This window comes from Balaenoptera borealis, assembly GCF_965194805.1.
Source record: "Balaenoptera borealis genome assembly, chromosome: 6".
Classification (NCBI taxonomy): Eukaryota; Metazoa; Chordata; class Mammalia; order Artiodactyla; family Balaenopteridae; genus Balaenoptera; species Balaenoptera borealis.
In genome coordinates this window covers 124853966-124876379 of record NC_138863.1, presented here as the reverse complement: position 1 = coordinate 124876379, position 22414 = coordinate 124853966, and positions in this window count along the sequence as shown.

The window sequence follows — 22414 nt, the reverse complement described above, 5'->3', positions numbered from 1 at the left end:
CTTCCCCCCACCCTTCCCTCGTGGTAACCGTAAGTTCGCTCTCTAAATCCATGAGTCTGTTTTTGTTTTGTAAATAAGTTCATTTGTATCATACATGCATCCCAATGTTCACTGCAGCACTGTTTACAATAGCCAAGACATGGAAGCAACCTAAATGTCCATCAACAGAGGAATGGATAAAGAAGATGTGGTACATATATACAATGGGATAATACTTGGCCACTAAAAAGAATGAAATAATGCCATTTGCAGCAACATGGATGGACCTAGTGATTTTCACACTGAGTGAGGTAAGTCAGACAGAGAAAGAGAAATATCGTATGATATTGCTTATATGCAGAATCTAAAAAATGATACAAATGATTCAATGAGTTCTTTTCAGATCCCTTTACCCCCATCATAAGCTTCCGTGAGTATCTTCCCTTCGGAAATCTTCAAGTGGGGACCTCCCCGGTGGTCCAGTGGTTAAGACTCCAGTGCTTCCACTGCAGGGGGCGTGAGTTCAATCCCTGGTCGGTGAACTAAGGTCCCGCAAGCCATATGGCACGGCCAAAAAAGAAAATTAAATTAAATTACATATATAAAAAAATCTTCAAGTGAGAAGTCAGCCCTAGTTTCTATGTCCACATTCAACCCCAAACTCTGGGGCACTCATCAAGCTCCCCCAGAACTGTTTCCTAGGACCCTGTCTTTTCAGGGCTAGCTCTAGAGGGGCCCCTAAGCTTCTGCCTCACCCAGCTTCTAGCCAGTCAAGTGCCAGGCTCTCTCTCTAGGGGTGGCTTCAGTCTGGGAGGGGTTCTCTTGGAAACCTGCCTTCACTTCTTAGCTTTTCTGGGGATGTGGGCAGTGGCTGTGGGCACTGTGTCCCTCCATGACCCCTGTTTATCTTGATTACTACAATGTACCCTACTGCCTTCTTCCCTTCCTCCAGTTATCTCCTTACACAGAGTCGGGGGAGGGTCAGCCTACCAAAGTGACCCATGATTGGTTGGGTGACCTGGCCTCTGTATTCAGCCAGGACAGGGCACAGGTGTGGCCCAAAGGCCAGGGACCTGAGAAGACAGACCAGTGGCAAGGTGTGCAAGTAATTGTTTTAATAAAATCGTGGGAAGAGAAGAGTTCTCCCAACTGAAACATCCCCATTTTGTGGGAGGGGTTGGGGGAGAAGTAGGTCAAGCGTTGGTCCCCGAACGCCAGGAAGCCACCTTCCACGGAAATTACATGCCTAGAAAATTGGGTCATGCTTGCACAGTTGGGACCTGAGGGCTCCCCAAGCTCATCTACTCTGTATAGAGTAGATGCCCCTCCCAACTCCCCTCAACAGCAGTGACAGTGTCCAGGGCTGGACTATTTTTAGCCAATTCATAAGGTGGTCATGTGCAGAGTGCCCTAGAGCTGCAGGGGTCTGGCTGGCCGTCTCCCAGGCCTTGAAGAAATGATGGATGTGACTTTACTGTGTAAATGGGGTCCCAGAGTGAGCTTCCTGAGGCGCATCCCCCAGACTTAAGCACATGTCTGATCCTCGTTTCCTGGGCTGGAAAACTTCAGAAGCTCCAGACCCTGAACCGGCTGGTGATGCACTCCTTGACTTGGGTGCTCTCATGCATGGGGTCCTCACCCCCACATGCTCCCATGCTGTGCCCGACTCCACTCTATCCAAACCACTCAGAGCTTCCCAAACCTGCCAGGCTGTATCTGGACACATATTGGCATGCCCTTCCTTCTCATATCTGCCCGTCACATACTTATTTCTACTCCCAAACTCTGTTCAGACATCTTATTTTCTGGCTATTTCACCCAAGCATCATACACTCAAAGAATTTGTTTCAATGTCAGTCTCCCCTGTTGGGCTGGGGCTCCTCAAGGCCTTAAGTCAGAGCTTGGCATGTAGTAGGTACTCTAAACATGTGTATTGGGCAGACCTTATAATGATCATCTATAGAGTGAGTATAATAATCTCTTGGTTTCTGGTCCCAGCAGAGTTCCTGGCTGACAGCTTTTGTAAAGGGAAGAAGGGTGGGTTTACACTAAGGCTTTCTACAGCCTTAGTGTAGGGGGTTCGAGAAATTTCAGGGCTGATCAAAGGAAAAGTTATGACCACGAGGTGGCAGTAGCACACGCAAGCTTGACTTGGAAGACAGTGACAGGTTTGCATTTGAGGATGTATCTCACAGCAGGAGACTCCCTGAGTGTCTATGGCTCAGGATCACCACCCAGAAGAGGAAGGGGGCAAGGGAATTCCTGAGAGGGAGATGGGAGGGAGTTTATGTGTCCAGGCGATGTTGCTGAGCAGTCTGGAAAGCAGAGTGCTCCAAAGGGTGGCAGGATCTTGGGGGTGGTTACAGCTTTGGGGTTTATCTTATTCATGGCTAGCTGATGGTAAGTGCAGTTTCACCTAGTGTGCAAAGGAGTCAGACTCTAAATGGCTAAAAATCTGCTCACTGGGACCATGCTTAAAACAATTGGATGTACAAAAATGTGAGTTTGGCTCTGGTGGACTTTTGTGCTAAGGGGTCTCAGAGTGCTGTGAAGAAGTAAATAACACAGGGGCCAAGATACAGAAGCTATCTTTGGCTCATTTAGATAACACTTGGGGGAGGGAAGGGCTCAGTGGGGGTCTGCATCGTCTGTTCCTGTTCCTGATTGTTCTGCAGGCTACCGTGATGTGGTCCAGGGAATCCCTACATTTATTTACTATGTATTTATTTTTTAATTGAAGTATAGTTGATTTACCACATTATATTAGTTTCAGGGGTACCCCACCGTGATTCGATATTTTTATAGATTATACTCCATTTAAAGTTACTATAAAATACTTGTTGGATTTCAGGACACTTCAACACATATTTACCAAGCTCCTACTATGTGCCTGGCATGAAGAAATGCAACAATGATTAAGATACAATGTCATCCCACCAAGGAGCTCACCACTGGTAGGAGTAACAAACCACAAATAGCTAATTACAACTCTGTGTGATGCACGATGTCCATAAGGAGGGAGTGACAGTGCTTGGGCAGCAGGGGCCACCACACTCAGGGTCAGGCAGGGGATGGGGCGTTTCAGAATTTAGAATGTAGAGCTGATGGGCTCAGACACAGCGGGCTCAGCTCAGAGGGGGGGCTGACTCTGCTGCGTTTCAGTGCCGTAGTCTGTATCCCATGCCAACCCCCTAACGTCTCATAATCCAGGGGGAGGGCCTGGAACTTGCGGCTTGCTGCTTCCTGTTCGTTGCATCACAGCTATGCAGCCTCCTGCAAACCACTTGCCTTCTGTGAGTCTCAGTGTCCGTTTCTGTAAATGTGGGATAAAAGTCTGTCTTTCTTCTGAATGACCTCTAACTGTTGGTGCATCCCAGAGCTCATCCTTGGCCATTTCTCTATTTATAGTCTCTCCCAAGGTGAAATCTGGTCTCAAAGCTCTGACTTATGTTCCTCCAATTTGTATCTTCAGTCCTGAGTCCCTGGCCTCGTCCTCGAGCTTTAGACTTATATTTCCAACTACATTCAGGTTCATAATTCCTTATCCTGCACTTGGCACTGGGTATGTTTTAGAATCCAGAATCTCTAAGTTGTAGAAAGGTAATGTCTCCAGCAAGATCGATAGCAACATCCTGTAATCAAACATATTGATATTTCTGCAGAGAAACATGAATATTTATCCTAAGTGGCATAAAAAAATCTGTAAATCTCCTCATTTCATATCACGTCAGAATTTGCTAGTAAATGAATTATGAAGCACCTTTTGGATTTCTGAGCTTTTTGGATTTCGGAATTGCAGGTAAGTCTCTGTGGACCTGTACTTTCTCTCCATTTAACGTTTGATAGGCGCTTCAAACTTAACATGCTCAAAATATGACTTTTGATTTTTACCCACCTCCCACTCTGGGAAGGGGAGTCCAAGGCTGGGGGTGCAGGTGGTGCCTGGGTGAGGGAGGGAGTTCCAAGCAAAAAGGCACAGTGTCTGGGATCTCATGTGTTGCAAGAGCAGGGCTGGGCTGGGCACCTGGGTCTGGGGTGTTTCTTGGGGTGGCCACAAGCAGATGCAGCCAGAGGGATAAGTGTTGACAAGGACCTGGCTGTCTTTGGGGCAGGGCCAAGTGATGAACCAAGTGCCAGACCATGGCCTGGAGTTGAATCCAGGATCTAGAGCTTGGGAGAATAAGACCATTTGGAAAAAACAAAAGCAAATATGGAGGACATGAACAGGCTCAGGGCGTGTCAGGATTGGGGCAGGATGGAAGTAGGCAGAGGGCTCTTCTTCCTGGGTGTTGCTTCATGGCATGGGAGCTCAGCAAGGCTGGATGTGCTGGTTGGGTTAAGGCTCAGGGGAAAGATGGGTTCAACACATCAGGGTGGATGGGGAAATGTATCCCCGGGGAATGGTGAGAGGGTCCTACAGTGAAACCATGAGCAGTCAGCTGGAGGAATCCTTTCTTGGAGGATGGACATGGTGGCCAGAAGGAATCTGAGAGCCAGAAGGGGAACTGTGGGGAAAAAGACCCCTATAAAAAATTAAGACTCATGCTATTATGAGAACTGCATTGCAAGAAAGAGAAAAAGATGCCCACCACCTAGCCCCAAGTGCTAACACAGCCCCCATCCTAAACAAAGAAAAATTGCAGGCTTGGGATTAGCAAACTTCAAGGAAGTAATTAGAAAGAGGTGCTGTAACATATTTTGAAATGAGTCATGGTACTTGTTTAGCAGGACACTGATGACCTGTAAACGGGGACAGCCGTGTTTCTGCCTGAAGCAGAGGGCTGATGTTTCAGCTTGGAGCACATGTGTGGAGCCCTGTATCGCATAGTGGGTAATGTTCTCACCAGGGTTCATGACAAACGTGTGCATTTCCTCGGCGACTCACAAGCAGGAGAGACTCTCTCTAAAGGATCCAGATGCCCAGGACTCTCTCTGAATAACTCCACCCACTCCCTCCTGTCCTGTGAGAAGACTCAGGGGGCCCTGTGCCCTCTGCTGATTCTCCCAGAAGGGCCTGAGGTAGCCTCTGCCCCACGCAGCAGGCCTGTCGGCTCTGCACTCAGGGAGACCCCAGCAGCACTGCCCCGGGAGCCAGCCGTGATCTCTGCTGCCTCAGCAAAGCACCAATCACCACACAAAACACAGGCCTTCCCTGGAGGCTGCCTGTCATTGGTGTATAAATGGGCTGTCACGCTCCATCAGTTCTGCGTACGGCTGTGTGCTGCGTTTACCACCCCGTTCTGGAATTCTCTCTCTCTGTCTCTCTCTGTCTGCAACCCCATCCTTCTTGTCTTCCAAGGTGGTTCCAGGTCTGGAGCCCTTGAAATCAAGCTGCACAACCACAGCTCCATCTGTGCTGGGGCAAAATTGATTGCCTCTGCCATCTCTCTCTCCTCTACCTTGAGACAGGCACTTGGGAGGGGTTCAGGGGGCCCAGAGGTGGATCAGTCTCAGGTCTGTCCTTTGGGCTCATGAGGGAAAGAGGGGAACCAGCTAGACCTGCCTGTGGGCTCCAGCAGGAGCCCAGTGTTTGGAAACATCTCCCCACCCTCCTCCCACCATGACATGGGCGTATCTTCTATCTCAGCATCAGCTTCAAGGGACCCAGCTGTAGGGCTGCAGAATCTGCAGTGCATGCTGTCTGAGCCTGGTGCACCTACCTCGGTGCTGCTGCCTCACTTTGCTTCTGTTACTTGAACTCTGTTTATGCTAAACAGGGTTTCTCACTTTGGGAGGATCTTTAAAGGTGTGGAGTGCAACAGAGAGATGGTTCCTGATTCCCTATCACCAATTACACTAACTCAGCCTACAGAGAGGCTGTGGGGTGGAAGCTGCTCTCTGTCTGACCCTGGGATCTGCAGGGGCCAGTGTCTGCTCCTGTATCCCTGGGGCTTTCTCTCCCAGAGGGGTCTCTGCTTTGCTACCTCTTGCCCTGGTAATAAAAACCAGACAAAACCAAAGGAAATCAGGAAGCGGCAGTCATGAAGTCTAAGCCTGAGATTTGTGAAGAAGTTAGGTGCAATCTATATTGCATCTAAGTTGTGACTTTTTACATCCTGTCACACCTCCATCCCAGGCTCCGCTTATGAGCTTCTGGTTCTTTCCTTTGTTTTTTGTTTTCCCCAGGCCCCTGCAAGATGGACTGTTTAACTTCTACCTCTCCAGCAGGGTCCAGCCCCACTCACTCTTCAGGAATCAGTCCCTTATGAATGCCTGGAGCACGTCCTCATGGTCTGCCCTGTCCACTGGGCACTCGCCACACTGGAATGCATCTTGGGCTTGGGTACCCAGGATCCAGTCATCTTCTGTTGAGCAGAAGGGCCTCTCTCAGCTCTGGACACCATGGTGGAATCGCCATCTGTGGGGATCACCTGAGTGCCCAGAGAGTGCTGGAGAGAGGAGATGGGGTGGGGAGGGCTCCCAGGGAACCCCCACAAAGCCCCAGAGAATTTTGCATCCTATCAATATTTCATTTAAATCTGATGACCACTCTCTCCACATTTTAGAGATGAAATGGGGTATGGAGAAGCTGTAGGAATTTGGGGTTTGGAGCCCGATGAAACCACAGTCTTATCATTTCCTAGCTAGGAAGCAAGAAAATTAACCTCTCCATGCCTCAGTTTCCCTATCTCTTAGATGGGACCATAGTACAGAGCTCACAGAATGTTGGAGGACGCAGTGGATGATGCCCGGTATGGTGGTACCTGGATGTAAAATCCCTGGCACGGGGCACATAGATGTTTATTCTCTGTCTTCCTCACATGTTCTCTTAAATATCAGTCCTGGAGAATCCACTGGGAAAGAGTAGAAAGGACACAAAGTTGGACACTACCCTTGCACGGTGCCTTTGTCTCTTCAGAGATTTTCTTATAAAAGCTTCAGATGTAGCCATTTTACAGATGAGAAAACTGGGGTCTAGTTTCCACAATGAATTAATAGCAGACTTGGGTCTCAGAACACATGCTTCAGTTCTGATCCCTCCACTTTCACAGAACTTGTGCTTAACTGGTGCCTAATAGATGCTGGTTGAATGGCAATCCCGGGCAGTGATTCTTATCGTGTGGTCACTGGACCAACAACATTGGCATCCCCTGGGAATCCGTTAAAAATGCAGTCTCTTGGGTCCCATCCCGGACCTAGTGAATCAGAAACTCTAGGGGTGAGGCCCAGCCATAAGTGTTTTAAAAGCCCTTCAAGCAACTCTGATGCAGACCCAGAGCCTATCCACCTATCACCTGACCACACACACAGCCACACCTGTACCTGCTCCCTTATTAAGTGTAACCAGCCCCCAGGCCAGCTGCGGTCCCCAGTGCTTCTACAGGGACTAGCAAAAGCAAAGGCGGTTTCCTCCCTGTCTTCTCTCTCCCCCACTTCCAACCACAGAGGGGAGAAGACCCTCAAGCTATCTCCTCCTTTCTCCTTTCCTTAGCAATAGTGATGTCTTCTGATCAGAGGTCCCCCTGTTTGCCCAAGCTTTTTTATTTGCATTTTTCTACTAGGTTCTCCCTCCATCCCTTGGGAGCTTGTGTTTTCATTCCCACTTTTGTGAAGATGCAGAGCTGGAGTCCAGAGACATGGAGAGATCGCCCAGACGCATCATTGCAGAAGGCAGCAGAAGCCAGAACGTGGAGAACATCTAATCCTCACCCTTCGTTCTGTACTTGATGAGACTGAGGCCCAGAGAGGGCAAGGTCATTGCCAGTAGTTGCACAATGAAAGCCAGCAGATGGACACTGAGTCCCAGGTCTCCTGGCTGTCTCTCCAGAGCTCTTTCTATGACTGAAGAATTTAACTCAGATGCCGTAGAAAGTGTACTCACAACAGAATCAAGGCAGGGTCTGCAAAGATTAAGTGCATATATTTCTGGAATATTCTCTGCACTTAAAAAATTATTATTATTATTATTTTTAATATTATTTTACATTATGGTTTATTACTGGATATTGAATATATTTCCCTGTGCTATACAATAAGACATTCTTTATCCATTCTGTATATAATAGTTTGTATCTGCTAGTCCCAAACTCCCAATCCATCCTTCCCCCGCCACCCCTCCCCCTTAGCAACCACAAGTCTGTTCTCCATGTCTGTGAGTCTGTTTCTGTTTCATAGATAAGTTCATTTGTGTCATATTTTAGATTCCACATATAAGTGATATCATATGGTTTTTGTCTTTCTCTTTCCAACTTCACTTAGCGTGATAATCTCTAGGTCCATCCAGGTTGCAGCAAGTGACATTATTTCATTCTTTTTATGGCTGAGTAGTATTCCATTATATATATTTGTGTGTGTGTGTGTGTGTGTGTGTGTGTGTGTGTGTGTGTGTATGTATATATATATATATATATATATATATATATATATATATATATATATATATATATTATGTTTTCTTTATCCATTCATCTGTTGGTGGACATTTAGGTTGTTTCCATGTCTTGGCTATTGTGAATAGTGCTGCTATGAACATAGGGGTGCATGTATCTTTTCTTTGGATATATGCCCAGGAGTGGGATTGCTGGATCATATGGCAGCTCTGTTTTTAGTTTTGTAAGGAACCTCCATACTATTTTCCATAGTGGCTGCACCAATTTATATTCCCACCAATAGTGTAGGAGGGTTCCCTTTTCTCCACACCCTCTCCAGCATTTATTATTTGTAGACTTAAAAAATTATTTTAATAAATGATTTACCCAGGAATCTGTGCTTGATCATGGGGCACTAGTGCCCGTGGCTCTGCTTTCAAAGCTCTGTGCAAGCTCTGCAGGTGATGGTGAGGGATGGAGCTGGACACACCGAGTGGTGCTTGCCTCTCCCCAGGGAGAGAAGAGCCTGAGCTGGGAGTGAGACACACGTGGCATTCCTGGACATTCTCGGCCCAGCAGGGCAACACAGAACACAGCAGGACAGTCCCAGCAGGACAGTCCCAGCAAGACCTCCTGCCCTTGGCCCTGGAATGAGTGCCTTCGTTGGCCATTAGCTGCTTCACCTTGCTCTGTAGGAGAATCTTCCTTGTCCATTTCTTCAGGAGAACCGATTAGATTCCTAGGGCTGCTGTAATAAAGTTACCATAAGATGAGAGGCTTAAAAGGACAGAAATCTAGTCTCTCACAGTATTGGAGCCCAGAAGTCCAAACTCAAGGTGTGGGAGGACGTCACTCCCTCTGGAAGCTCTAGGGTAGAAGCCTTCCTTGCCTCCTCTGGCTCTTGGTGGCTGTCAGTATTCTTCAGCCTCCTTGGTTTGTGGCTGCAGCACTCCAGCCTCTGAGCCAGTCTTCCTGTTGCCTTCTCCTCTGTGTCTGTCTCCCTTGTGTGCCTCTTATTAGGATACTTGTCACTGGATTTAAGGCTTTCCCAGATAATCCAGGATATGTCTTTATCTCAAGATCCTTAACTCAACTGCATTTGCAAAGGCCTTTCTCCAAATAAGGTAACACTCAGAGGTTCTGGGAATTAGAACATGGACATATCTTTTGGGGAGTCACCATTCAGCCCATGGGGAAAGGACTTGGGGAGGACTTCCCTGTCGAGTGCTGCATTGCCTTAGGCCCCTGATTCTCACTGCTATGTGTCTTGCAACCTCCAGTTTGCCCCAAGGCTTGAGTAATCACAGGCTCCTATTTGAGGGAACTGGGGTCTCCTTGGCAATATGATCCTGTTATATGACTTTGATTGGCTGCCAGTTTGTTACAATTATGCAAGCACGGTGGCCTGGTAATCAACACAGAGAAACTTGTTGCCATGGTCCTTGATCCTGGATCCAGCCTTAGTACTTTTGTCGTGCCCAGCCCCTTGGTCCCCAAATTATTGCTTCTACCTTGGCAATGCTGTGCCAGATGGACCCCCTTCTGGATCCTAGGCTTGCTCTTCTGGCTGGTTCTCTACAAAGGGGTCAATAGAAATGGTGAGTACAGTCTGAGGAATGGATAAAGAAGATGTGGTACATATATACAATGGAATATTACTCAGCCATAAAAAGAACAAGATAATGCTATTTGCAGCAGCATGGATGGACCTAGAGATTACCATACTGAGTGAAGTAAGTCAGACACAAAAAGACAAATATCATATGATATCGCTTATATGTGGAATCTAAAAAAAAAGTGTCCAAATTAACTTATTTACAAAATAGAAGTAGAGTCACTGATGTGGAAAACAAACTTATGGTTACCAGGGGATATGGGGGAGTGGGGGGAAGGATAAACTGGAAGACTGGGATGGACATATACACACTACTATATATAAAATAGATAGCTAATAAGAACATGCTGTATAGCACAGGGAACTCTACTCAATACTCTGTAATGGTCTATATGGGAAAAGAATCTAAAAAAAAATGAGTGGATATATGTATACGTATAACTGATTCATTTTGCTGTACACCTGAAATTAATTGTAAATCAACTATACTCCAACCAAAAATTTAAAAAAAATGGTGAGGATGGGAAGTGGGAAGAGGCTCAAGTGGGTGCAGGGGACCTGGAAGTCAGCCTTATCCCAGTCCTCTGGCTTCTCCTGGGTCTCAACCAGCCTCATCCCCAGATCTTTTCTATCCTCTGCCTTTGGTACTTCTAACATTAAATTAGGGGTGGAGGATCTGGCTTTTGCAAACCTGCCAGGAACATGATTAGCCGATTCTCAGCCATCTGGGATCATTGACTGTGAGCATAAAGGACTTCTCAGTAGGCTGTCTGATGTTTCCTTTCTGCTTTCAGGTGGGCCAGCTGGACCAAAGTTTGTGTATGCGTGGAGGAGGACAGGGGGAGACAGCACTGAAGGCACTAAGTAGTAGTCCACAGACTCCAACAGTCTGATATTTTGGAACCAGGGTGTTCTACAAAGTGGTTATACCACTGTATAGTCCCACCTACAACATGTGAACATTTCAGTTGTCTACGACCTCACCAACCTATAGTGTTGTCAGTTCTTTAATTTTTGCCATTGTAATGGATATAAAGTGGTGTCCCATTGTGGTTTTAACTTTCATTTCCTTGAATAAATGATCTTAATATTTTTATATGTTTATTTCCATTTGAATATCTTCCTCTGTGAACTATCTGCTCAAGTCTTTGGCTACTTTTTTAGTTAGCTTTTTATTATTGATTTGTAGAGCTTTAAAAATGTATTCTGAACACAAACCCTTTGTCATATATGTCTTGTGAATATTTTTCCCAGTCTATGGCTTGCTTTTTCATTTTCTGAATAGTGTCTTTGGATGAACAAAAATTTAAAAATTTTGATGAAGTCTCAATTTATTATTTTTCTTCTGTTTGTTTAGTAAAATTTGTGTCTTTTCTAAGAAATTTTTGCATATCCCAAAGCTGGGAAGATATTTTCCTATTTTCTTCCTAAACAAGTTATAGTTTAAACTATTTGGTTAAGTCTGTAATCCATCTTCAATTAATGTGTGTGGGTGTATACGTGTGTGGTGTGAAGTAGAGACTGAGGCTAATTTTTTCCCATATATTTATCCAGTTCCAGCACTAACTTTTATTTATTTTTATTTTTTTAACATCTTTATCAGAGTATAATTGCTTTACAATGGTGTGTTAGTTTCTGCTATATAACAAAGTGAGTCAGCTGTACATATACATATATCCCCATATCTCCTCCCTCTTGCATCTGCCTCCCACCCTCCCTATCACACCCCTCTAGGTGGTCACAAAGCACTGAGCTGATCTCCCTGTCCAGCACTAACTTTTGAAAAGAATTTTCCATTAAGCTCTCTTGGCATCTTTGTCAAAAGTCAATCGACTATCATTGTGTAATTCTGTATCTATACTCTCTATTCTGTTCCACCGATCTATCTTTACATGAATACTATACTGTCTTAATTACTGTAGTTTTATAGTAAGTCTTGAAATCAGGTGATGTGAGTCATCCAATCTTGGTCTTTTGTTTCAAGACTGATTTTGTGACTCCAGGTCCTTTACATTTCCAAATAAATTTTAAAATAAAGATGCCAATTTCTACCAAAAATCATGTTGAATTTTTAATTTAAATTACATTGAATCTATTGATCAGTTAAGGGGAATTAACATTTTAACAATATTGACTCTTCCAAATCATGACATGATATATTTTACCATATATTTAGTTTTAATTTTTCCCAGCAATGTTTTATAGTTTTAATTGTTGAGGTCTTGGGTGTCCATTGTTATATATATTCCTAAATATTTTAATTTTTTGATTTTCTTTTAAATGTTATTTTTCTGAAACTTTATTTTTCAATTGTCTGCTGCCAATATATAGAAATGCATTAATTCTGATATTGACTTTATACCTTGTGATTGATAAGTTTACTTATTCAAGTATTTTGTAGATTGCTTAGGATTTCCTTCTAACAATCATGTCTTCTGAAAATACAGAGTTTTGTTTCTTCTTTTCAATTTTTATGATATTTAATTTCTTTCCCTTGCCTTATTGCACTGGAAAAATCATCATAAAATTATATGGATTTGGAATTATCTTTTGGGAATTTTTTGATTATGAATTAAATTCCTTTAATAAATATAGGTGTGGTTACCAGCCTCCCAGATGGCCGTCAGTGATCTTCACCTTCTGGTGTATAAAGCTTTGTGTAGTCCGCTCCAGCATTTTACTAGAATGGGTCTGTGTGACCAATAGCATACAGCAGATTTGATGGTATGTTACTTATGAAGAGACTCTAAAGCACTGTAGTTTCTGTTTATCATTCACTCTGGGAAAAGCCAGGAACTGTGTTGTGAGGACACTCAAGCAGTTGCGGAGAGGCCCAGGTGGCAAGGAATAGAGGTTTCCTGCCAACAGCCAGTGAGAAACAGGCCTGCCAACAACCATGTGAGTGAGTTCAGAAGCAGATTCTCCAGCATAGTCAAGCCTTCAGATGATCGCAGCCCTGACTGACAACTTGACTGTAACCTTGTGAGAGGTCCTGAGTGAGAACCACCCAGTTAGGTTACACCTGAGTTCTTCACCCCCAGAAATTTGTGAGATAAATTCATTTTTTGCTTTAATCTCGTGAATTTTGGGATAACTTTTATTATGCAGAAATAGATAGTAATACAATAGAGCTATTCAGATTTTTCATTTTTTTGTGTCATTTTTGATAATTCGTGTTTTTCAAGGAATTTGCCTATCTCCATAAGGTTGTCAAATTTGGCAAAAAATTGTTCATAATATTTTGTTGTTTTCCTTTTAATGTCTGTAGGATCTGTATTGGTATCCCTTCTTTCATTTTTGACATTTAAAAACTTGTGTTTTCTCTTTTTCTGATAGCATTTAGACCTTTCTCAATTTTATTAATCTTTTTAAAAACTAGCTTTTGGTTTCATTATTATTTTTCTGTTTTGTCTATTTTCTATTTTATTGATTTCCATTTTTACCTTTAAATCTTTTTCTATTCACTTTGTTTTTAATTTGCTTCTCTGTTTTGAGTTTCTTAAGGTTGAAACTTAGAACACTGAAATGATACTTTTATTATTTTCTAATACAAGCATTTAAAACTATAAATTTCTCTCTAAGCACCACTTCAGTTGTATTCCACAAATGTTAGCTCATATGTTGTTTTTATTATCATTTAATTAAATTTCACTCATGATTTTTTTACACATGGGCTGTTTATTTTCAAATCTTTGGAATTTATAGGTATTTTATTGCTATTGATTTCCAAATTAATCATGCTGTGGACATAAAACATATTCTGTAAGACTTGAATATTTTGACATTTATTAAGATACATTTTATTGTCCAAGATATGGTCCATCTTGGTGAATGTTTCTTGTGCCCTGAAAAATAATGTGGATTCTACGGTGATTGAGTATAGTCTTCTTTAAATGTCAGTTAGGTCAAGTTGGTTGACAGCGTTGTTTAAATTTTTTGTATTATTTTTTTCCTGCTTTTTAAAAATCAATTACTGAAAAGCAATATTACAATTTACAACTATGATTGTAGATTTATTTATTTTTTCACTTGTTCTGTCAGATTTTGCTTTATGTATTTTGAAACTCTATTATTAGGAACGTACAACATTTAAAATTTTCATGTCTCCCTAATGAACTGTCTAATTAACTCCTTAATGAACTTATGAAAAGTCACTATTTATCTTTGGCAGTGATACTTGTCTTGAGGTCTATTTTGTATGATATTATTATAGCCTTACCAGTTTTCTTATTCTTATTCTTTGCACAGTCTATTTTTCCATCATCTTATTTTAACCTGCTTCTTATGTTAAACTACACCTTCTGTAGACAGGATGTTGTTGAGTGCTGATATTATTAATCCAGTCTAATCATCTCTGTCATCTAATTGGTGTATTCAGCTATTTAGGGTCAATGCAGTCTTTGGTGTGGTTGAGTTTTAGTCTGCTATTTTTCTATTTGTTTTTCATTTTTTTCTTCCTCACCAATATTCCTTTTTTCCTAACTTTTAAAAGATTAACCGGAGATAATTTTAGCATTCCACTTTATTTCCTCTTTTGGAATTTCTGCTATATCCATGTTGTATTTTTTTAGTCGTTAACCTAGGGATTATAATATGCATCTTTAATATACCACAGTCTACTTAACTTATCACATATTATTTCCAAAATATAAATTTACAATGATATATTTCTACTTACCCCATCTTTTGTGCTAGTTTTGTTATGAATTTTATCTCTACAGGTTTTAACCTCCACAGCAAAATATTATTTTTTATTTAAATAGTCATAAATCTTTTAAAGAAAAAAGAGAAAAAATAAAACACTCACCACTTCTGGTGCTCTTTATTTCTTCATGTAGATGCAAGTTTCCATCTGTTTTCCCTTCACCCTAAAGAGTATAAGTATTTCTAAAAATGAAATACTAAAGAGTTATAGTATTTCTCTGATGGCAATGTAGTCTCTCAACTTTTGTTTATCTGAAGTTAAAAAAATATTAGCTTTTCAAGGATAATTTTAATGAGTATAAAACACTGGTTGAAAGTTATTTTTCCCCAACTTTGTTAAAATGTCATCCCATTTCTTTACGCTTCCTTCCATTGTTTCTGGAAAGAAGGCAGTTGTCATTCATGTCACTGTTCCCTTGTATGTAATGTGGCTTTTATTTTCCTTGGTAGCTTTTTAACATTCTCTCATAATTCTTAGTTTTCAGTAGTTTACCTCTGATGTATCTAGGTAAAGTTTCTTTTGTCTTCATCCTTGTCAGATTCACTAAGTTTCTTGGATACCCAGATTGATGTTCAAATTCTTCTTTTCTGCCCCATATCTCTCTCCTTTTGGGACTCTAATTGCATATATGTTAAATTGCTTGATATTTTCCCACAGGTCATTGAGGATGTGTTTATTATTATTTTTCAATATTTTTCTCTGTTATTAAGATTGGATGATTTTTATTGATCTGTCTTCAAATTTACTTATTCCTTTATTGACAGTCTCCAATCATCTGTTAAGTCCATCCAATAAATTTCTGTTCTAAAATTTCCATTTGTTTCTTTTTTCTTTTTTTTTTTCTTTTTTTTACAAGTTATATTTTGCCAGCGTGGGATTGTATGGTACATGGTGTGTGGCTTGCTTTTTTTCATTCCTCAATAAATGAGCCACATGATTTCTCATGTTTTTTTATTTTTTTTAAATGTGTTACTATTATTATTTTTAATTTTTTTGGACTATAGTTGATTTACAATGTTCTGCTAGTTTCAGGTGTACAGCAAAGTGAATCAGTTATACATATACATATATCCACTCTTTTTTAGATTCTTTTTCCATACAGGCCATTACAGAGTATTGAGTATAGTTCTCTGTGCTATACAGTAGGTCCTTATTAGTTATCTATTTTATATATAGTAGTGTGTATATGTGCAATCTTCCACTTTATCCTTTCCCCACCTTCCCTAAGAAGAAATGACACCTTCCCTAAGGAAATTCACAGTTCAGATGGCAGACAGCCAAGTAGAGAGACATTAGCATTATAGTGTGATGAATCCTATGGTACAGGCATCGTAGAAGTGCCTAAGCAATCCTGGATGGGAGTCTTGAAAGACTTTCAGGAAGAGGTAGTGCCTACAATAAGTCTTGAAGGTTAAATTGGTATGTCTTAGTCAATTTAGGCTGCTATAACAAGATATGATAGAGTGGATGGCTTAAACAACAGGAATTTATTTCTCACCGTTCTGGAGGCTTGGAAGTCTGAGATCAGGGTGCCATCAGATCCTGTGTCTGGTGAGGGCCCTCTTCCTGGTTTGTTGTATCCTCACATGTTAAGGACAGTGAGCTCTAGTCTCTTTCTAGTCTTATAAGGGCACTAATCCCATCATGGGGGCTCCACCCTCATGACCTCATCTAAAACTAATTACTTCCCAAATGTCCCACATCTTATGGGATTAGTGTTTCAACAAATGAATTTTGAGGGGACACAAACGTGTAGTTCATAACAAGGTATTATTAGGCAGAGAAGATGGGGAAAGTATGTTCTACAAAAACAGAGTGGTACCTGCATAGCATAGAAGCAAGAGGGAGAAAGGAGTTTAGGGGGCCATGCACAAGTGTGAGAGGGAAATGTGGAGAATGAAGAAGAGGATGGAGAAACCTGACCTTTATAATCAGATTGTGGTTTTTTAAAAAAACAATGTAGACACAATAGAAACAATTGGTGGGGGCCAGTCTGGAAGCAGGGAGATAGGTGAGGAGGATGTTGGGGTGGGGGGACTCTGGTCTTGGGCTGAAAAGAAGGATGGATTTGAGAGAATCTGGGCAAGTATAATTTAAGGATCACATGACTGACAGGAGGAGGACAAAGGTGCATGAGAACAAGATGCCTCAGAAGATTCTTGGACCTCTGTGTGGGGCCTCAGGGGATCTTAGTGTCATTCTTTAAGATCCAGGAGAAGTAAGAAGTCTAGGAGGAAAGAAATGATGCTTCTATTGTCATCATGTTGAACTGGGTGCTGGGGCCCAACCAGTTGAAGAAGCCCAGTGGACAGATATACTCACAGGGCTGGATTTCAGAGGGATGAATTTGGGAATTCACATCATACAGTTAAAGTTTGGAGTTTCAACATGACTAGCCCTGTCCAGACCCTTGGATTCAGTCAGCCAGAGAAAATGGGGAATCCCATAAATCATCATGTAGATAAAAGAGCAATTTTTCTGGCCCTTATTTACAGTGGCTTTACTGTGCTACATTTCTAGGGAAATATATGTTCTTGTCACGCAACTGCAAGAGAAGTAAGTAAGCTTGAATCACATGAGTAAGTTTAAATGCCAGCCTGAAATTTAGTAAGCTACTTTGCACCTTCTCGTCGTCTTCTTCATTAAAAGTGTGCCATTTTCCTTGCGCCTTGGGGTATAGATTAAAATAAGGCTGGCTGTGAGTTTATAAAAAAGAATGACATATCAAGGAAACAAGACATTCTTGTTATGAGGTCAAGTGGATCCTTTGGTGAGCCTTGCTAAGCAACACATCCTGCTGGAGACCTGGAAAAAGCCAGGTGTTGGAGAACTTGGGTCTCCACCCAACCCGGGCTAGCCCCTGACCTAGGGATTGCCAGAATTTTAGGGGCTACAGCTATTGCCTGAGACTCTGGTCTGAAAGCTGCTTTGGGGCAGGGTCTTGTCTCTCTTGTTTACCACTACATTCCCCGGGCTGAGTGCCATGCTCAGGGTATAATAGGTCCTCAAAGAGGTGTGGGAGTGAATGAATAAATGAATGAACTAGATACCATCCTATATATAGTGATTAGGAATCTGGTTTGAGTCCTGACCTTAGGTTCCTTCTCTAAAAAACAGAGCTGCTGTGAGGAATAAATGAGATAACACATAATATGCTTGGTACCGTGCTTGGCAAATGGTAACGGTTCAATAATTCAAGCTGTTGCTATTATTATCGTTGTTGCTGTTATTTTTATTATTATTGTCTGTTCCTTGTAGGTCTCCACAATACGTTGGTTGATCAGTCAAGTGAGCTCTGCACACTTCAGCTTCTTGCTTCATGAAGTGGTGATTGATTGTTATTGCTGGCTTGCCTCCCTCTCGGCTGGTTATTGATTATAAAGTGTTAGATGAACAGACACTGAGGTTGGATCTCACTGTCTTGCTCGCGAGAGAACGGTGACTCAGAGAGGGCAAGGAACTAAGAGCGAGTGGCATAGCCAAGTGGGATATGAATGCGAGAATATTCTGGAAGGTGAAATTCATCAGCAAAGTATAATAGTAAATAACTCACTATTAATACAGCTTTGTGGACCCGAAAATGTACGGACTTTGGAGTCATTCTGGCTTCGTTGTCAATCCCAGCTTCTCCTGTACTGGGTACATGACGGATATTTCCTGGACCCCATGTGAAAACCAGAGTGTGAGGCTGAGTCACAGGCTGCTGTGAAGATAAAAGAGAGGAGGGATGTGTGGAAAGGCCAAGCATAGCCCCTCATACAGCGGGTGTTCCATCTACACTGTTGCTGTTTTATGACACAGCTAACAAGGGGGCAGACTGGGCTAAGAACGTGGGTCTGCTGGAAGCAATATTAAGTCTCTCTTACCTTTAGAAGGTAAGAAGGTAATGTGTGTCACATGGAGAACCCTGGGGTGCCCTTTAGCACGTGGGGGTCAATGTCAGGATTGTGGGCTGAGGATGTAGAGATGCTGTGGTGCCCCAATAACCACCTCGTCTCCAGGGGGAGGGTGGTACATAAAGTCTCCTATGAGCTAAGAGGCATTAGGCCAAAGCCACCGGGCAGGCAGGACCCTCAAGGACATTTGTCTTGGGCATCCCCACACCCTCCACATTTGGCCCATCTCAACGTTGCTCTGTAGCTGGTTTTGCAATGCTTAAGGGCAGCCAGTTGTCAGCCAAAGTTCTAGACTAGATTCTGAGGCTGGGTTCAAATCCCAGGTCTGCCACTTCATAGCTGTGCCTCAGGTTCCTCACCTGTAATGTGGGCTCAGCAATAGCACCTGTCTCATGGGTTAATGTTGCAAGATGCCTGTGACCTGGGAAGCAATATGCAAGTGTTCGGTATTATGACTGTCGCTATAGCAGGAGGCTGTTAGAAGAACATCATTCCTGGTCCTGGGATCTTTAAGGAGACTTTCAGTCCCGCCATTCTGTGATAGGGCCTGGTTCCTCTCCCTCTAACTGGACATTCGTTAATAGTGGGCATCAGAAGGGCACAAATGTCCTCAGTGCCCGAGGCGACTGATTGATGAGTGATAAGCCAGGACTACCCACCCCCAGGTCTGCTTTTTGGAAACTCAGTCTACTTGAGACATTTTTGTGTGTGTGCAGCCCAGGGCCAGGAAAGCTGCCACCCCCGCTGGCTGTCTCTGCGGACAGAGCCTGGAGTGAGTGGGGCCCTGTCTGGTCCTCACCCTGTAGGTTTTGAGCCTCCATTTAGTGGCCACGCTCAGGGAGGCTGGCCCCCACTCACCAATCTTCCCAGCTTGTAGATTTCAGCCGGTTGCCAACTCTCCACTGTGGAACAGAGCCCTCACACTGGCATCATAAGCAGGAAGTGGGCTGGAGAGTTGGGATGGATGCCTGTGAACACCCGCTGGGCTGAGGAGGGTCTGAATCCAGCTGGGCCCCAGAACGTCAGGGTTCAATAAGCCTTTGCTGCATGAGGACGGTCCAGTGGTGTGGTCCTCCCAGCAGCACATCTGGCCATGACTCCGCTCACCTTGGGATGGGCCTGGCCAGCCAAGAAAGACATGTGCTGTGTGCCGGGCACCCCATGCCTCCCTCCTGGAGGGAAACCCAGGCATCTCCTTCTTGTACTCCTTAATTCACAGGCTCTGTCGGGATCCTAGCGCCTCTGCTGACACCTGAGTGACAGCTCATGCACCATTCCTTACCCTCACCTCCAAGTTTGTCTGTTTTGGGGATGAAGTTTGCTCTTTGAGTTTCTCTCCATATTCCACACAAGGTCCTGCATGCTTAGTGGGGCCCCTCTACCCATTGTGGTGAGGACCTGGTCTAGAGCTCACCGTCCATACCTTTCTGGTGAACCAGAGGCCCCAGGTCAAAGTAGAAGTACGCACGAGAGTGCCCCAGAACCGGCATCAATCTGCAGACAGAACACCTGCTGCAGGATAGGAGCCACTAGGCTGCAGGCAGCAACTCAGAGACATCGGAGTCAGGAAGCAGTTAATATGCGGTGTGATAAGGAATAAAAGAACTATTAATAAGGTGCTTTGCCGATTTGATTCTGGCCCCATTAAACTTTTTCTTACCTTATTTCACACTCCATTTCCAAAGCACCCTCTCTTTCGTTCCCCACCTTTAATGGTTCTGGCAGACCTGGGCCCTAATGAAGTCTGGCAGCATACATTTAAGGCAGTATCTGGCTGAAGTGAACAGAAGCTCCCATGTTCAGGAGAATCCTTGGGGTGGCTGGAGACATAAATCTGGCTTCCATACTGTCCAGTGGATTCTGTAGGCAGGCGGGGGTAGCCAAGTGTGCCTCGGGGTTGTGACAGCCATGAGCACCTCAGCAGTTCCCAGGCCACTTGAGTGGGGGACAGCCTGTCCTGAGGGCAGAGTCATGCATTTCTTCTCTTATTCATTCATTCCACATCATGCACTGGTGCTGGACCTCCTGTGTGTTTCATATCCCTTCCAGGTGGGCCTCCTCTCCTTGCATCCTTCATTGCTGATGAAGACGCTGAATGAGTCTCGTTGGGTGTCAGTGGCTGACCTGAGCTAACACCTGAGGGACCAGTGAAGGAATAAGAAGAAACCAGTTCTGTTCCTCTCTGAGACCATCTTTGTATTTCTTGGTCAACCTCCCTCTGCTGCAGCATCATTAGGTCAATGAGTTATCTTCAGCTGGTAAGAGACATGGTCGCTCTCCCCTGGAACTCACTTTCTGGTCTGTCCACAGGCACTTCCTGGCTCTGTGTGTGGGGCTGCACTTCCCCTGTCTCACCTGTCTCACCTGTGATCATCATCCGGCACAGTGTTGAATCAAGCTTGGGTCCCCCTGGGTTCATGGCAGAGCCTTGTAGCTAGGACCTGGGTCTCTGGAGTCCCTGTCTGGGGCTCAGTGTGACATGAGGCAGGTGTGATGCCAAACCGACTTGGTTTCAAACCGGCTGGGCTAAGCTGGGCCTGGGGTAGGAGAGTTCAGGCCTGGGAGGGAGATGGGAAAGGGGCTAGGAGAGCAAAAAGAGTGAGTGAAGGGGAAAGAAAGCTCAGGACCTTCCCACAGGTAACTCCAGGGCTACCTGGGGCCCCTCCTGTTCAAAGGGAATTGCATTCTTTAGCCTGACTTCTACTTGGCTTGGACTAACTTTGAATACTACTGACAATGAGGCCTCAGTTTGAGGCTGGGATTTTGTTATCATGCTCTTCTTTTCAACTTAATTGCCCATTCTTCTCTCACTTTTCAATTTTCTCTTAGGCTCCCTTACCCTTTCCACTACCCTTCAAAGTGGTGTGGCTCTTTGAGACAAATCTTAGTCTCTCTGATGCTAGTAGTGATATTCATGCTGATGTTTGTGTCATAGTTGGTAGTAGTGGTGGAGGGGGTAGCAGTGTTGGTGCAGGTGCAGGTGGTGGTGGAGTAAGAGTGATGATGTGTCACTAGTGGTGATCATGGTAGTGTTGGCCATGGTGATATTGCTGTTGATGGTTGTGATGGTGGTCGTGGTTATGATGCTGGTGGTGGTGATGGTGGTATTGTTGGTGATCATGACCATGTGGGTGATGGCGATGGTTATGAAGATGGTGGTAGTTGTACTGATGGGCACTGAGCCTCTGAAAGTAGAGAAAGAATAGGGGTTCTGGAGTCAGACAGACCTGTGTGCTAATACTGGCCCCCGTGAATTCTTTAGTGTCTCTGAACCTCTTTCTGCATCTGTGAAGTGGGGATAATAATATGTGATGTCTTGAGAATAAGGGATAGTGTGTATGTCCCACCGACTTCCCCCAAAGTCCCAGGGCTCCTTGTCCTTCTCCCTGGGTGTGGGGGAGATGCATGTGTGTCCTTTCCTTCATCTCCTTTCCTTTTTGGGGTTTTCCTTTGTCTTCTAGTCTCCTGGCAAGCAGGCAAATGAGAAAGACCCTGTCTGACATCTGTGGCTTCTCACATCAGGCCTCAGGACCGTTGTTCAGTAGCCCAGGTGGGCTGTTGCCCTTGCTCTGCTCCCTGCCCCTGATTCCCCCTCCCCTGGTCCAGCCACCAGGTCACACGGTGGAGCCAGGTGGGAAACAAGGCAGGCTCTGTGCACACAGCACCACTGCCCAAAGATGGGAGCGGGGAGTCACCATCTCTATGTCACCTGCGTAGAGAACACCCCCTGTTCCAATGATCTACTACTGTAATAGAAACTACCCCAACCTAGGGGCTTAAAGCAGCATGCATTTTACTCTGCTCATGACCTGAGGGTCAGGAGCTTGGACAGGGCTCAGCAGGGCGATTCTTCTACTCCATGAGGCATGGCTGGTGGGATTCAGCTGGCAGCTCAAGGTCCCAGGAAGGC